Source organism: Asterias amurensis, chromosome 4 (genome assembly GCF_032118995.1).
Source record: "Asterias amurensis chromosome 4, ASM3211899v1".
Lineage (NCBI taxonomy): Eukaryota > Metazoa > Echinodermata > Asteroidea > Forcipulatida > Asteriidae > Asterias > Asterias amurensis.
The window spans coordinates 8,738,763-8,744,762 of record NC_092651.1 but is presented as its reverse complement, the minus strand read 5'-3'; positions in this window follow the sequence as shown (position 1 = coordinate 8,744,762).

Sequence of the window (6,000 nt, the reverse complement as noted above, 5' to 3'; positions counted from 1 at the left end):
CTACAAAGGATGATTTCAGTTGGCATGGTTATGCAGTATTCAATCGATAGAATTCCGAAATCGTACAGCAATAGGTAAACACCTATGGGTTAGCCTGTCGGATGTGGTATGCCTTGTTGGTTCATTGTGAACGCCATCTATTGACGAAGTATTGTTTTTAAACAATGTTGTGGTTGCCAGTTCCTTCTAGCTAGTCTTTACTTCCCATAGATATGTAGATCGCTGCTAGTAGTACGAAAAGGCACTTTAGCAAGCTAGGATATAATAACACAAAAAGGAAGAAACCAGTTCTCATTGATAAAATCTTTGAAAATTAATAGCATAATAAATTTTGAATTGTACACTTAAGCTTGCCTTTATTTTAGTTTCATAAAAAAAAAAAATAAAACAATAGGCCTAAATAAAAGGTTGAATTAAGTTTTAAAATATATTGTTTTGTCATGGGTTTTTTCTACTGTAAAATAAGTGTATCCAAATAAATATGGAAGGAAGATTGCCTGCCCCTTTTTCACCCCATGAACAAAATATAATTCAAAACAAAGCTTAACAGTTTGAACCACGTTTTAATATATTTATCTTGTAATATTTTTGTTTCTGCCGTGTCAAAGTTGATGAAAACCTATATGCAAGGGATATTGCCTGACTTTTTGTTTGTTCAGTAGGCCCCTAACTGACACTTTTATTTGCTGTGAGGGACCGTGTTCACATAAGGAGCGTAACAAACTTTTTTGGATATCAAGGTTGCCCGAACTTAGCATTGACCTGGTCTGGCCTTTGCTTCCCATAGATATGTAGATCACTGCCAGTAGTAAGAAAGGGCACTTTAGCAAGCTTGGATATAGTAACAAACAAAAGGAAGAAACCAGTGTCATTTGGTAAAATCTTTGAAATTTACATGCATTGAGTTGTACACTTACGCTTGTCTTTTTTTAACTTCTTTAAAAAAAATATTAAAATTAAAACCTTGTAAAAACTAAACATTTCCGAATATACTCCAGAAACCAAGTACAAGTGTGCAATATTAATTACTTTATCGTGTAAAAAAAATTATGATTTTTATTCTCCAGTGTGGTCATGTGTTGTTGTAATACACTGAAATTTGTAACAATTAAAAAAATAAATATTATAATTTAAAATGTAAAACAATGCCTATTATGGCGATGCCGGCATTCGAACTCAGACACGTCGTCTGAAGTTTGGCGGTCACTGCGCCACAACTCACTGAGCTAGGCCGGTAGTTCTGTCAGGGAACACTATATAACGCATCCTATGGTCTTCTGTTCACGTCCCAGTCATCAAACGACCGTCCCACAATGCACCTGGATTTATTTTGCCTTATAAGAATTAAAATCGGATCTGGCAAGCACCAACGTGCTAGGGCGATTCGTTAGGCGCTGGTACTGTCTCTGAATTCCGGATTGGTATGAGCCACTGGTCCCGAGTTCGATCCCGGCCCCTCGCAATAATACGAAACAAGGCATTAATTACTGGGAAAGACACCAGTATGGTTTGGGAGCCGCTTTGTTTACCCTGAGCGAGGGGGGCAAGGACTGCTAGGGTTGAGAGATAGGGAAGGATATACTGTGAAGTCGGTTGTCATACCAGAAGGGTGCTATATGGAAGCCGGTAAGGGGCCTCTGTTAGTGGTGTATGTGTTGCGCGGACCATACATTGCAATGGGGGAATAACCCGAATCGCGGCTCCTGAATACCTGACAAATCGCAGAGTAACTTTTTGTCTTTTATTTTGATAATATTTTTGTTATTCCATGTTGTATGTTTTATTTAATCAGAAAGATCGACGGCAAAGAGAGGCACACTCCCAAACATAAATTAATAAAGAAGATATAAAAACAAATGAAATAATAATTTATGTCGTCGCGACAATTTCTTTTAATATTTGGTTGATATGTTTGGTGTAAAAAGAAAAAAGTAAAAAAAAACAATTAGGCGCTTACCACCTCAAGCAATTATCCAAAAAATAGATATTTAAAGGCCTTGTTATCCTTTGGTGTTTTTGGACTGTTTTAATGTTTTATTCATATAGTATAAAACCGTATACATATGTTGGTAAAAAACAAATTAATATTCTTTATCCCCGATCACCCGATGCAAATTTAAAATAGATTAAATTGTTTGCAGTACCCGCTGCTAAAACATAGGATTCGAAATGCCTCAAGCTACCGGGCAACCGCGGTGGTCTAGTTGGTAAGATACTGCTCTAGAGTGTCAAGGGTCGTGGGTTCGAATCCCACCCGAGTCTTGTTATTTTTTTTTCACAAAACTCGGGTTAGTACTGAGTATACAGTGCTATAATATTATTTATCCCCGATGCAAATTTAACATCTATTATTTATATATTAGAGTTGTACAACTGTAAACATTTGATTTCAACATGTGTGTTTTTTCTTTTGAGTTATCCTGGAAACTCCTGTGCTGGTAATGTCCAGGTAGAAAGAATAATCCCTTTACGAATACACCATCTGAGAAGCGTTTATAATCAAACTAAGGGGATAATAAGTAAAAATATCTTTGTCCATAACTGCAGTTCTTTGAAGTGAAATGACTCTTAAAATGCATTTTATACTATCCAAATCTGCTTTGCTTCTCTTTATACCACGTACGTTTTCTGGCTAGAATTGTAGGCCTATTAACATATGTCACTTACAGTTTATTGTCTATACATTCCGCCCAGAGTAGTTGAAAGGCAGTGGACACTATTGGTTTAATCTTAAAGACCAGCCTTCACAATTGGTGTATCTCAACATATGCATAAAATAACAATTTTGAGTAATATCCAATAGTGCCCACTGCCTTTAAAGGCAGGACAGCTCTTTTCAGAACTGGGAAGTCTCCCGAACAATCTGATAAATGTACTCCGCGGTAGTAGAACAACTTAAGACAGTTCTCTAAAGAACAAACTCTTACTGGCAAGTACAGATTCTCACTTGGTGTTACTGCAAACCAGATACTAATACCTCACTCTTCAATGCCATAAATCATATAAACCTTTTACTTGTTCATTACCTTTGTTCAACAATTTACTCATTAAGGAATAGTTATTATATCAATTTCGTAATGAGCATAAACTACGTGACTAAGACCTCCAAAATCCTAACAACGTTACACCCCCCTTTTTTGGTAGCGATATTCAACGAGCTAAAAACGCTGTCCCAAACAAATTTTGTTAAAACCTTCTTATCAGCTCATGCTCATTTTAGCACTATTATTACAAGGGGAATCTAGCATCCTAGACTGTGGCCGGCGAAATCTTAAAATCAAGTGGTTGACAACATACAACATGTGTAAGGACTGAATCTGTCTATGTCCCCGCTAGATACCCTGTATAACGTAGTAAAAATGAGACCGTTAAGTTGGCATAGCGCCCTCACTTTGCTCTGTTTTCCTCGATTTATTTATTGTTGGGAGTCAGAGAGTTGTAAGAGTCCTATAATTGTGGAATTCTATTTTATTTAATTGCTCACAGTTTCTATTGTGCACTGTTGCCAGTCCAAACAAGTTTCACACAAATAATTGCCAGTAAATTAAGCCAAGTTTACCTTGGAGAAGATGCTATTAGGCAAACCAACGAGCTTTGCACACGGTTACGTGCAAGGTCGGGCCGAGCACAAAACAAACCATTTACTTAGTCTCGTTACACAAAATTAGAACTATAATTCTGGAAAGGAAGAATATTCCGGAGTTTCTAAAATGAGACCTTACCGGTGGCTGACGTTGCCAGTAATGGGTTAAAACAGTTTGACCAATATTCACTCGATGTCATGTGTTATGCACGGAAAGGATTTGGTTTGACATTGCCCTCATTGTAATGATTTTGCTGCCAATATTTTCAATAAAAATCTCCGAAGAAGCTGCAAATCCCTTTATTTACACCCTAAAATTGTTTCATTAGAAGGGGAAGCTGTCAGACAACTTCGCGATCTCCCTTATCAAAGCCCGACTTCACGCCGTACACAACGCAAAAACCACGGCGCTTGGGTTCGCCCAAACCACAGTAATTTACGTAGTCTAGCCGAACTTTCAAAATAAACCTCTTTTGAGACGAATACTTGAAATATTTAAACAGCAAAAAAATGACCACCAAAATCCAAACAACGTTACTCACCCCCCCCCCTCTTTTTGGTCGCAAGTTTCAACGGGCTAAAACGCTTTCCAAAACAATAATGTCAAAACATTCTCATCAGCTCATGTTAATTAATAGTTTAGCACTTTTATAACAGTGGGAATCTAGCATCCTAGACTGTAGCCGGATAAAATTGTAAACCAAGTGGATGACCACATTACACCATGTAAGGACTGAATCTGTTTATGCCCGTAGTAAAAATGAGACCGTTAAGTTGGCATAGCGCCCTCACTTTGCTCCGTGATCCTCGATTTTTGTATTGTTCTTTTCAGTCGTAGGGAGTCATAGAGTTGTAGGGGTCCTACAATGACCAATGTGATGCTGAATTGAAATTCTGGAATTCTATATTATTTAATTGCTCACAGTTTCTATTGTGCACTTTTGCCAGTCCAAACAAGCTTCACACAAATAATTGCCAGTAAATTAAACCAAGTTTACCTTGGAGAAGATGTTATTAGGCAAACCAATGAGCTTTGCACACGGTTACGTGCAACGTCGGGCCGAGCACAAAACAAACCATTTTACTAAGTCTCGTTACACAAAATTAGAACTATAATTCTGGAAAGGAAGAATATTCCGGAGTTTGTAACATGAGACCTTACCGGTGGCTGACGTTGCCAGTAATGGGTTAAAACAGTTTGACCAATATTCACTCGATGTCATGTGTTTATGCACGGAAAGGATATGGTTTGACATTGCCCTCATTGTAATGATTTTGCTGCCAATATTTTCAATAAAAATCTCCGAAGAAGCTGCAAATCCCTTTATTTACACCCTAAAATTGTTTCATTAGAAGGGAAAGCTGTCAGACAACTTCGCGATCTCCCTTATCACAGCCCGACTTCACGCCGTACACAACGCAAAAACCACGGCGCTTGGGCTCGCCCAAACCTCAGTAATTTAGGTAGTCTAGCCGATCTTTCAAAATAAACCTCTTTTATAACGAATACTGGAAATATTTAAACAGCAAAAAAATGACCACCAAAATCCAAACAACGTTACTCACCCCACCCCCTTTTTTTGGTCGCAAGTTTCAACGGGCTAAAACGCTTTCCAAAGCAATGTTGTCAAAACCTTCTCATCAGCTCATGTTAATACGTAGTTTAGCACTTTTATAACAGTGGGAATCAAGCAACCGAGACTGTAGCCGGATAAAATTGTAAACCAAGTGGATGAAAACATCACAACATGTAAGGACTGAATCTGTTTATGTCCGTAGTAAAAATGAGACCGTTAAGTTGGCATAGCGCCCTCACTTTGCTCTGTGATCCTCGAATTTTGTATTGTTCTTTTCAGTCGTAGGGAGTCATAGAGTTGTAGGGGTCCTACATAGACCAATGTGATGTTGAACTGAAATTCTGCATTCTATATTATTTAATTGCTCACAGTTTCGATTTTGCATTGTTGCCAGTCCAACAAGCTTCACACAAAATAATTGCCAGTAAATTAAACCAAGTTTACCTTGGAGAAGATGCTATTGGGTAAACCAACGAGCTTTGCACACGGTTACGTGCAACGTCGGGCCGAGCATAAAACAAACCATTTAATTAGTCTCGTTATACACAAAATTAGAACTATAATTCTGGAAAGGAAGAATATTCCAGAGTTTGTAACATGAGACCTTACCGGTGGCTGACGTTGCCAGTAATGGGTTTAAACAGTTTGACCAATAATCACTCGATGTCATGTGTTTGTGCACGGAAAGTGTATGGTTTTACATTACCCTCATTGTAATGATTTTGCTGCCAATACTTTCAATATTAATCTCCCGAAGAAGCTATAAATCCTTTTATTTACAACCTCAAATTATTTGATGAGAAGGGGTAGCTGTCAGCTACGAGTCGAACTTCGCGATCT